Here is a 12,055-nt window from a genome sequence, read left to right as displayed (position 1 = left end):
TTGATTGCCTTTTCTTCCCTAATTGCGATGGCTAAAACTTCCATTACGATGTTAAAGAGCAACGGAGACAATGGGCACCCTTGCCTGGTTCCTGATCTGAGTGGAAATGATTTCAATGTCCCAGTAATTATTAACAGCGATCACATTCATTCTGTGAGATGTCCTGGGTTAGACAACAAATTATATGGCTACACTAACCTAAGGCTCTTTTGTCAACAGACAACCCCTTGGTCTAATGAGCCAGGGAGAACCTCATTTATTTGGGTTGCTCAAGGATCAAGGCTGCTTCCTGGCCTCTTTCCACCATCACTAAATCTCCCCACCCCCAACACACACACACACACACACACACACACACACACGCCTGGCCTAGCTCACCAGTAAGCTGATTATTTATAATGTGGCAGAAGATAGTTTTAAGATAAGGAAATGGAACTCAGGCCAGATTGAAACAATATGTTTATCTCTGTCTCAAGAGGAAAGAGTGGCCAGAGAGATTACTCGGAATAGGTTTACTTGCTTCCCGGAGCCTTTCCCCCTCCCCTTGCTTTCAGAATGGGTTTAATATGTGAAATGTGATTTGAGCAGGGCAGGGAGGGAGGAATGGAGGTGATTCACTCCAACCAAGCTGATCCACACGTTATTCACTGACATTTTTTAGCTAGACTTTCAAATTAGCAGTCTTAGAATGACAGGTCTGGCAAAGATTTTTACGATTATTTTAGAGATGAGCCAGTGTGAATTCTTCATTTCACAGAGGGGAGAGCTGAGGCCGAGTGATGGGAAGAGGCTTGCCCAGGGGCTTACAGCCCAGACTCCTGACTCCCAGGCCCCTCTACATCTTTTGGGTTTCTTCTGGGGACTCTCTATCCCCTGAGAGTAGTATGAATGTCACTCAAAGACTTGACAAAAAATATAGGCAGAGGCATTTTCTGGACAACTTACTTCCCCTGTACACTTCCATGCCTCTGTGAAAGCCACCCTCCTGCCTAAAATGTCATTGCCTGTTTGTGCTAAAGACAATGAATTCCTCCAAGTGCCACACTAGGTCCCCAGGCCTGCAGCAGCATCAGAGAGAGGAAGGTGGTGAGGCAGAAGCAAGGACGGAAGTCAGTGCAGCAGTTTGGCCACATAACCTGAGCATCATCCTGAACCCTCATCCTCTCCTTTGGGATTGAGGAAAGGAAACATGGCTGTCAGTGATGGGCACAGGGAATAGCACATCTCCAAAGCTCCACCCTTTTTTTTTTTTTTTTTTTTGCAGTATTTTTGTCTGGGGCTGGGTTTGACCCTGCCACCTCCGGCATATGGGACCTGCACCCTACTCTTTGAGCCACAGGCGCCACCCTCCAAAGCTCCACTCTTATCCCTCTAAATGCACCCAGGGTGTCATTTCCCTTCATTTCCTAGTCTGGCACTTGGAGGAATTCATTGTCTTTAGCACAAACCGGGAAAGAGGTAGAATCACATTGTTCCTATCTTTCAAGCTCCTGTTTGAATGGGTCATCTCTTCCAGAAAGCCCACCTCAGAGGCAGTCCTCCCTTAGCTCTGTTCTCAAAGCACTTTCTCCCCATTCTCACGACTTCATTAATTTCAGTGAATATTTACTGATCACCTATGCAGTACTGGCTTGTCTACTATGCATAGGGTCTGTGCTAGTAGTCAGGAAAACAAAGACCAGACATGGCCACTATTCTCAAGTTCACAGTCTTGGCAGGGGAGGACTGAGGAGGTGGAGACAGTGGAGACAGTACAGCCCTAGGACGTGGGAATAGAAGGGAGTTCTGGGAGCTGAGGGAACGCCAAGGGAACATCCCCTCAAGCCAGGGTTCTTGGGAGAAGTAAGATTTGAACTGCATCCTGAACGGTGACTCTGGAGCAGCTGGGGGTGGGGGATAAAGGTGAAAGGGAAAGACAGGTGCTAGGCCTCCAGGCACCTGAGCACCTGCCATTCTGTTGCTGCTACTTATCTCAATATTCTGCAGCCCTGCCAGCCTTTTAGCCTTGTGGGGGCTGCCATGACTCACTCACCTTTTCATACTCCCATATCCCTCCTGCCTTTCCCCAAACTCATCACATCTTTGTTAAATAGAACAGATCAACAATAGCCCTCACTTAGGGTGAAATAAAGCTTCTTGTCAGGCCCCGACAACATCAGGGTAAGTTACTGATCTGGAGCAACCAGGAGAGCCCCTTGCCGGAGAGCGGGGCAGCTGGGGCTGGTTTCTATCTGACCTCAGTCATCAATTAATGCTGCTGCAAGATCAACACAGCACACTAATTTCACAGACATAAAAAGTGCTATTAGAAATTTCTTTCCAAATGTTGAGCGCATGTTGCTAATTCTGTTTTAATATTAACTATCTCATCTGGCAATTATATTTCAATAATGAAAAGGTTATCTCTACTGGAAGATATATAATGAGGAAGACTCATTGGCTTCGACTTGATCGTTCCAATTTATGTGTCATCGGAGCTGTTTTCTCAATTACGACCCAACAAACTGATTAAATATCAGCCAAGCATGAACAATAGCTTGCAGCTCTGATTCCTCCTCCCCACCCCACCTCCGAAAGCTTTTAAACCCTAGAATATAAATGTGATTTTTCTCCCTGGCATTAAAAAAAAAAAAGACAAAAAACTTGTATTTCTGACCCCATCATTCTACTCTTACTGAATCACTTTTCAAACCACTTGGGCCTTGTTTCTCCTCTGGGATCAATGATCTAAAGGGAAAGGTGTTTCTCATGACTGGGCAAAGGAATGATGGGGTCAGAGGCCTCTTCCTTCTCTACTGAACCACTCGGTTCAATCCCGCCAACCTCACTGAGCACCTACTGTATGCCAAGCCCTGAGCTAGATGTAAGGCCCTCACGATAGTTCCACAGGAGAAGAAAGACAAATTACTTTGTTCTTTGGAGCTCTCATGGTCCCCTCTGCACACTTTACAGAACACACAGTGCTGAACTGACCTTTCCTGCTTCTATCCCCTCCCATATCTGGTAAGTGCCTCAAAGATAGAGGATGCATCTTATTCATCTTTGCATCCCTGCTGGGCCAGTCTAATGCCTAGTGTACAAGAGACACTTAAAAAATGTTTGGTGGATTTTAATGAATCACCTGAGATTTGAAATTTTAGTTACTTTATTGGATGGAGTTCCCGCAGCAAACCAGAACGTGACACAGTCCTCATCACACCACGTTTGAGGTTTCTAAGTCTTTTCCCTAGAATGTGAACATCTGAAAGCTGGAGCCATTTATGATGCACCTGTGGAAACTTTTGCTGAAGAGGCCATGCCTCTTCCAGTGGCTCCTGTTCTCTATGAATCCAGAACTAATGTCCTATTATTTTGGTTCCCCCAGGGGCAAACCCAGAAGAAAGGATTCAGGAGCAAATAGCATCTGAGTGTAGAATAAATACAGATGAAAGAATGGGGATATGAGAGGGAAGGAAAGGCAGCAATCTTGGGGTGTCTGCAGAATTAGGACACCTGGGGAGTGAAGGAACTGGGGTATTTATACACCAATGCCCATGAGTCACTGGTTGAGGACTGTCCTAGGCGGTGTTCATCCCTTGTCACTTCTGATCTGCTCATGTGAAGGCAAAGTGCCTTCAATGGCCAAAGAAAGCTTCAGGGGAGGAAAGAAAAAGTAGAGTTGGAAGTTGAGCTGGCTGCCCTGAAATGGTCAAGGGGTGTAAGTGGGGCACTAAGCTGCAGATGAGGGGTTATGATCACACAATGACACAGGACCCCCTGAAAATGCAAAGGGGAAGTGTGAGATTTGAACACATAGATTGGAGGTTAGGACCAGTAGACATCAGAGGCTCTTTATAGTACTGATATTCTAGAATACCAGGACTCCATGAGATATGCTGGCTTTCAAAGTACAAATTATCTTTGGGGTGATCAAGTAAAAATGCCCAATGAGAGATATGTGTGTGGCCTGAGGGTGGTAGAGGAATACCTAGATGGTTTGCTCAAACCTTCTTATATGAAAGCAGATGTCTAGGGAAGTGGAGGGACACTGATGAGGAAGAGATGGACAGCTGGAGGCCTAACGTAAAACATCAGGGAGGTCCGGTCTCCGTGCTGGCTCCACCACATTGCCTGATGTTTTACCAGCCACCTATGTGTGTCAGGCACTGTGTTGTACTCTCTACACATGATAATTTATATCATTTAATCTTCACTGCAACCTTGGAGGATGTTATAAAAGTACCATTTTACAGACGAAGAAACTGATGTTCAGAGAGGCCCAGTAGCAAATGTAAAACCAAGGTGGGAATGTGAGTCTGTTCCTCATCCTGTGTCCCTGTGGTGTTCTTCTCTGCAGCCACTGATTTGTGGACATTCAAACCATGCGTCACCAGCCTCCACTAAGCAGTACACACCCCTGGCAAAGGATCTTTGTGTGGATTTGTGATTAAAGGCGAACCAGGTTATCAGTCCCAAGGTCAAGGGGAGAGGAGTCCTCACTCAGCATTCCTCCGTCCACACAGCCCTGGAGACCTTTCAACAGTGCCGCAGCCATTACTCTGCAGACTGCAGAACCAAGGGTCTTGTCTGGGAATGGAATTATTTCAAAACAAAAGGTTTCTAAAAGACACACACATACAAAAGATAGTGTTTTGTTTTTCTGAACTGACAGTCCCAATAAGAACAAAAATGAAGATGATGAAGACGACGGTGATGATAACAATGGATGAAGATGATGGTGGCAACAGGATGAAAATATTGAGATAAAGATGAAGATAATGATGATATGGACAGCAGCAACTGCCATTTTTTGAGCACTTAACTGGGTCAGTTATTACATTGGATGCTTTATATATATTATCTCTGATTATTCACCTGTAAGATGAAGCTTAGCATTTCCAGTTAACATATGAGAAACTGAAGTTCAGACAAGTAAAGTAACGGCCCTGGGTCACAACTGTATGCATAGAAAAGGATTGATAGAAGATTGCTGCTTGAATTATTACTCTAAATCCTGTGCTTATAACCACTAACCTAACTGCTTCATTTATTTACACCTTCATTCATTTTTAAAAATTCATTCATCTATTCAATGAATATTTGCTCAGTCCCAGGTATACAAATGTAGCTTCTAGGCCCTTCTAATCCACATCTGTTAAGAAGATGCCTCCAGGATAAATCACATTCAGGATAAATGAAAATGAGGGGAGCTTATATTCAAATCTAGATTTATGACAATGACTGTCCCTACAACTAGTGTGGAAAGAACTCTCAAAGATTTTTTTAGCTCTTACAAGCTAATGCCAATTATCTGCTTCACTGTTAATCAACATGGCAATAAAAACCAGCTCTGCAGTTGGATAAAGAGAGGGGTTACCTGCTTTTCACTGAGGCCTGTGCTCTAGATAGGGGCCCAGAGAATCAGCATGAGTAGATACCAGGACGAACTCTTAGTGTTGAGTTGAAAAACATGGCTGGGGCTCGGCGCCTGTGGCTCAAGTGGCTGGGGCGCCAGCCACATACACCTAAGGTGGCGGTTTTGAATCCCCAGCCCGGGTCCGCCAAACAGCAACGATGGCTGCAACCAGAAAATGGCCAGGCGTTGTGGCGGGCGCCTGTAGTCCCAGCTACTTGGGAGGCTGAGGCAGGAGACTCGCTTGAGCCCAGGAGTTGGAGGTTGCTGTGAGCGTGATGCCACGGCACTCTACCCAGGGGGATAGCTTGAGGCTCTGTCTCAAAAAAAAAAAAAAAAGAAAAGAAAGAAAAACATGGCTGGAAATTTGGGCCATCCCCACCGCATGACTACTCCCTGGGGTGACTTGACGGGCAATGGTAGGCTTCATTCTCCAGCATTTACCAAGTACCACTGATAGATACTTAATTAGTATAATGGCCCCATGAAAGAAACATTAAGCATTGGTCTAAAAGGTACAGTCTGGAGAAGTTAAATGACTTCTCTAAAGTCATCAGTTTAGTAAATGGGGGAATTAAGATTTGATCATATCTGTTTCTGAGGTTTGTAAGCTTACCTTAGAGTTGCCACAAGTAGAGATGCTCTCCCCATCCCTTGTACCATGGGCAGGACAAAAACAAAGAAGGACCTGGAGAAGGCCCGGAGCAGGCCCAGAGCAGGGCAGCCGACCTCCAGGCCCAGCTCTATCACCAGCTTAGCCTGTTCACCTGCCCACGACACCTCTGTTCTCTGTGCCCAGGATCTTTGCTTAGAAAGAAAAGTGGTTGATCGATGGGATTTCTCAGGTCCCTCCAGCCTCTCTAGACTTCTCTGGCTCTGGTTACAAATTGCTCAACTACTCTTTAACTCATCAGATCATAGGAACCACCTTGGGAGAGACAGGCAAGGTGGCTGGTCTGTGCAGCTTGCGTGGAAACACTCAGGATACTCAAGCTATTCGCATCAAGGAAATGCATCTCTGGGGTGGGTAGGTAACTCAGTGGAAAAGTCAGATCCAATACACAGAAAACTTCCTTACATCCCAAAATCAGATATATTGACTTCTATTCTCTTGTCCCCTGACTAGACCATCTGTGTAAGTTTTTCTCCTCAGAAGAAGGTGAGCAGCTTGAGAGTAGGAATTATATCATCTGCTTCTCTCGCACTCTCCACAGACCCTAGCATAGCCCTGGCCATGGAAGGGGATTAATACATTTTGTTGCTTGAATTATTACAAAAAGTAATGTCTCAGCACTTGTGTACCCACCTTAATGCATTACTCCAGGGTCACCTTGAGCATACTGAGAACATCATCCCACTTTCTACAGATGGAGCTAGGGGCTCAGAGAAGCCAAACAGCCTGGCCAAGGGCCACACATCCGGAAGCAGCAGCTCTGGGCTGGCACCAGGTCTCCTGAGGCCCAGGCCTCCTGAGGCCCAGGCCTCGGTTCCTGTTATCAGCCCTGATAGAGGGACTGATGCCCAGAATATTAGGAAACGCTTCTCTTAAAGACAGCTGCAACCCCTGCAAAAACCTGCCAAAGGCAGCATTTGGAGAATTGTCCTAGGTCCTTCGTGACCCCTTGGAGGGCACCAGGGTAAGAAAAGTGAGGGCTAGACCGATGGTGCTTTCTCCAGTTCAAAGAGCTCCCACTTCTTCCCGTGAAGAAGTTATTCTTTTTGTTATTTGAGTGTCCCTCTGTCTCTCACATTAGTCTGAGTGCTCCCTGTAGCCAGGGTCTGGGTCATGTTCATGTGTAGTTCCCCCACCACTGTCAGCAGGAAAACTTGACAGAATGTTGGAATGAATGAATGAATGAATGAGTGAGTGATTTAGTCAATCAGTGGGAAATAACTAGAGGCTTTCTTTTTCTTTTCTTTTCTTTTTTTTGGGAAACAGTCTCACTCTGTCGCCCTGGGTAGAGTGCCATGGCATCATAGCTCACAGCAACTGCAAACTCTTGGGCTTTTGCCTCAACCTCCCGAATAGCTGGGATTACAGGCTCCTTCCATGATGTCCAGCTAATATTTCTATTTTTAGTAGAGACAGGGTCTTGATCTTACTTAGATTGGTCTTGAACTCCTGAGCTCAGCTGATCCACCTGCTTTGGCCTCCCAGAGTGCTAGGATTACAGGCATGAGCTATTGCAACTGGCCCAACTCGAGGCTTTCAAATAATAAGTGTGGTCTCACAGGCCCTAAGAACTGTCCTTTTAAATAGATAATAATAATAATCAACATGTCTCTAGCTCCATGAAGTTTTATAAACACTTCTTCAGGGCAAGGGTTATCATCTCAATCTGGGAGATGTGCCCAAGGCCACAGAGGCAGTGTAATTAGCTGCCATTCAGTGAGCTTGTGTCAAGCCCTTTGCTGCTAATAGCTCATTCAGTCCTTAGGACAGGCAATGTCTGTGATGGGTGCTATTCTCTCCACGCTTCAGATAAGGAAACTGAGGCCCCAGAAAGTAACTGTACAAGGTCACACGGGTAGTGACTAAAGCCAAGCTGATCTGGCCTGAGGATTTTCTACTTAGGACTAACTTGCCAGGATCAACATTCTGGAAGCTTGGACTGGGGTGCCCTGGGGAGGTGCTGTCAGGTTGACAACTCTCCCAGCTGAATGGAGGCTAATTGGGAATTTTACATGAGTTACAGAAACAAAGCCATCTCTCAACTATAATGAATGCCGATCTGCCCGCATGCTGCACGGCTGGCTCTGGGTCACGCACACGCTGCTCTGAGTGTGTGCATGTGGGAAGTGTGTGTGTGTCTGAAGCAAAATACAGTGGACCCATTCAGGTCTCTTCTGTTAAATATTCCTAGAGGCTGTAAGCCTTGGATTCCCTGTGCTCCTGCACAGGGCGGTGATAGCAATCATAGCACGGTATGAGGAGGATGCAGGCCAGGGCCTGGCCAGGTGTAAAACAGAGGACCAATGTCCTAATGGAGTCACAGGTGGCAAAACTGACTTTATTTTGAGTACCATTCATTGAAGGGATTCTACTAGACTTCTCCTAGGTGTGAGGCCAATAATGGTTAAAATATAACAGTGACTTACAGCAAAACCAACTTATAAAAGGTTGACCTGCCAGGCACTGCTGTCTCAGGGAGAAACAAAGGCACATGTTTGCAGATGGAATTCAAGGCAGAGCTCTTTCTGACACTAATCGGGCAGCAGAGAAGTAATTATCGCTACCCGAGGAAGCTAGTGGAGGACAGGCTTATGAAAAGCGCCTTGGACACAGTGCACAGGACTGTTTTCTACCAAAGAAACCTGGTGGAAAAAGGAATCGAGCAGTCGGGGCGTCTTCCAGCCTTCCAAGATCATGTAGAGATCAGTGCTCCTGGACCTGATCAGTATTAGAAGTTGTATTTTCAGTGCTTTTTTGAATGCCACCTTGAGTCAGGCACTGTTGGGTAGTTTCTATGAATTATTTCACAAAATCTTCATGGGAACCAAAAAAGATGGGGATTATTATTCCAGCTTTACAACAGAGAAGAGCTTCAGTGACTGCCCATTAGGTTAAATAAAAGGCAGGTGGTCTTATCCCCAAACCCTACAAAGAGGCTTCCTTGTTAGACTGGATTAATCGAGATGATTGTGTAGAAGAGACAGAGCTTCTTAGACTTCGGAAAAGGCAAAAGCAAAAAGAATTTCTGGGGATCCTTCCATCCAAACAATGCTGTGCAAAGCTGGTTACTCTACAGATTCTGGGATCTTTTTGTGTAGGAGTGAGCAAGCGAGTGTGTGTTTGAGACAGGAGACAGTGAGAGAGGGAGAGAATGAGAGGAATGAAGATCGGAACTTAAGCCCCTGTCCTTAAAGATGCTCAAGCCTGCCACGTGGAACACAGAGCAGTGAAGGGCGAGTGAGACGGCAGAAAAGGGTAAATGAGGGCTCAACGAGAGGCTTGAACTTAGAATTATCCGGACAAAAACGTTCTAAAAGGGAACCTTGTAAAATTTAGGGGAAGAGGTTAGGGCAGAAAATGCCGGCAGTAGGTTTGTAGTTTGTGGTTTCCCTCCACAAACATACAGAGGGACAACGATTCTCCCCAAATTAAAGCTGAGGTCCAAAGATTCCTGCGGTCACCATGCTTCTGTCCTGGCAGAGTCTTAAAGTCATAAGTCCTCCATTTCCAAAGGAGGCCCGAATCAGGCAATGTCAACTCTTCCTGGATCGCACAACTATTTGTGCAGAGCCGAGATAAGATGGTCTTCAAAGACAAAGTCTAGTAGTTTTTGGCTGAGGATTATGTGGGTAAGGTGATAACAGTGTCCAGATCCCACTGGGCCACTGTGAATCTTTCACATCACTGTCCCAGAAAGCAGCATTCCCAGCTGCATCTTGGTTTACTGAGCTGATGCTCCAGCTGCATCTCAGTTTACTGAGCCGATGCTCCTGCCTCCCCAACAGCTGCAGATTTGTGCATCGGTGCAATTGATTTCTCCTTTGCTCAGTCAAGTTTCATACACTCACCTCCTCTTCAGCCCATGCTTCTCATTTCCTTGGCCATTTCTTCTCAGACCTTCTTTGAACCTCAGCCAGCTCTCAGCTTTCTGTGGGAGAGCATACTTCCTTCACATGTCCACTGAGAAGTGTTTACTGAGTTCCTGTCAAGGCCATGGTCACTAGACCTACCTGTTCACCTGGTTCCTGCTGGGTCCCAGGCATGTGTTAGGTACTTAACCCTGATTGCGTCTCAGTTCAACCCCATAATAGTCTTGCAATGTGGGCACCACAAGCCCATTTCACAGATTAAAAAACTGTGGCTCATAGGGTTCACTCACAGAAAAATCATAAAGCTAGCACACAGAAGAGCCCCTTCTGGACTCTGAGAAGTCATAGATTATAGTAGTTAAAAGTCTGTTAAGGCCAGACAGTGTGCATTTGAACCCAGGCTCTGTCACTTAGTAGCTATGTGACCCTGGACAAGTTGTTTAACTTTCTTGTACCTGAGTTTACTCCCTTGAAATATAAGGTTAGCAACAGGGTTGTTGTAAAGACCTAGGGAGGAAAAAATATATAAAGCACTTAAAACATAAAGCCCAATAAATATTACTTGTTGCCACTACATTGCCACCTTTCCAGTTATTTGATTCTCAAGACTACGTGCTTTTCACTATCTAATGCTTCTCAAGCTTGTCTAAAATATGCTCATCCCTGGGAAATACACTCTGGAATGGGAGATTTGCTGGTAGCGGGTTCTGGCTCTCATGAGCCCTCCTGTATGGGAAAGAGAAAAGCAGAGGAGAAGAGAACTTGAACTGCAAAGCAGCATGACATGGGCCTCAGCCTATCTCGCTGGCACTCTGCAGCTGAGCTGGCCTTTCACAATCTCGAACCGGGGCAAGGAGGTTGGGCCTTTAAATAATCCTTACTCCCACTCCCACCTTTTCCATGGAGGAGTTGCTGCATACAGCCCACCTTCTGGGATGGGTTTTAACCTTGAGCTGGGCAAGGCAGCTCCTTTCAGGGAAAGAAAAAGAAGAAGAGTTGCTGACACTCCCTGGCATCTGGGGCAATGAGTGCCCTGGTCTTGGGGGCCTCTGGGGGATATATCACAGCATCTGTACAGCCTCAAATAGCAGGAAGGTAAGCAGTGCCCTTCCCCACAGCAGGACTGGCACCAGTGTCCTTGCACTGATACCTCCTGGAGCACCTGCTAACAGGTGGCTGGGTCCTACACTAGAACCATCTAGAACCAACTGCCATTCATGATCTCTGGGTGGAGTCTCAAGAGTCTGAAAGTTAAACAATCACCCCAGGTGGTATGTGTGTACCCAAAAGTTTGAGAACCAAGGCCCTAAAAAGACTTGAGAAATTGGGCCATAAGTGGTTATTTCATTAGTTTCTCATATTTCATTATAAGAATTCGTTCCAATTGTGTGCGTTTTCATAATATATTCTTTAATTTTTTTTGCAGTTTTTGGCTGGGGCTGGGTTTGAACCCGTCACCTCCGGTATATGGGGCCAGCACCCTACCCCTTTAAGTCACAGGTGCTGCCCTCATTTTTTTTTTTTTTTTGAGACAGAGTCTCACTGTGTTGTCCCTAGTAGATTGCCATGGCATCACAGCTCACAGCAACCTCAAACTCTTGGGCTTAAGTGATTCTCTTGCCTCAGCCTCCCGAGTAGCTGGGACTACAGGCGCCCACCATAATGCCAGGCTATTTTTGGGTGCAGTTGTCATTGTTGTTTAGAAGGCCTGGGCCGGGCTCGAACCTGCCAGCTTCGGTGTCTGTGGCCGGTGCCCTACCCACTGAGCTACAGGTGTGGAGCCTCATGTTTGTTTTAATTCAAAGATATTTTCCTTCTTCTATCTTCAGAAATACTGGTCATCACTATCTTCCCTGACAATCTCTGTGTAGGCCCAAGGATACCTGTTCCCCATCTTGAGAAGATGCCTGTCTGTCTTCCCCACCAGCTGGGAATACAAATAAATCAAGCCTCAGACTCTGCCCTCAAGGAGCTGAAAGTCTAGCAGAGAGAATTAATACACAAGGCATCTTCCAGACTCACAGCCTCTCCCCTAGTCTCCTCAGCCTGCTATATATATTCACCCGCCTTCAAATTTATTTTCTGGGAGCTGAATAACCAATGCTCTTTTTTTTTTTTTTT

General features: G+C 46.0%; 1 protein-coding gene across 1 annotated transcript in view; it reads right to left on the bottom strand.

Moving 5' to 3' along the window:
* Positions 1-12,055, bottom strand: part of TENM4 (teneurin transmembrane protein 4) — a 398,484-nt gene that overhangs the window by 347,171 nt on the left and 39,258 nt on the right. The window lies entirely within an intron of this gene.

Source organism: Otolemur garnettii, unplaced genomic scaffold, assembly GCF_000181295.1.
Source record: "Otolemur garnettii isolate 467f Iridium unplaced genomic scaffold, OtoGar3 scaffold00001, whole genome shotgun sequence".
Lineage (NCBI taxonomy): Eukaryota > Metazoa > Chordata > Mammalia > Primates > Galagidae > Otolemur > Otolemur garnettii.
This window is presented reverse-complemented; position numbering and strand designations above follow the sequence as displayed.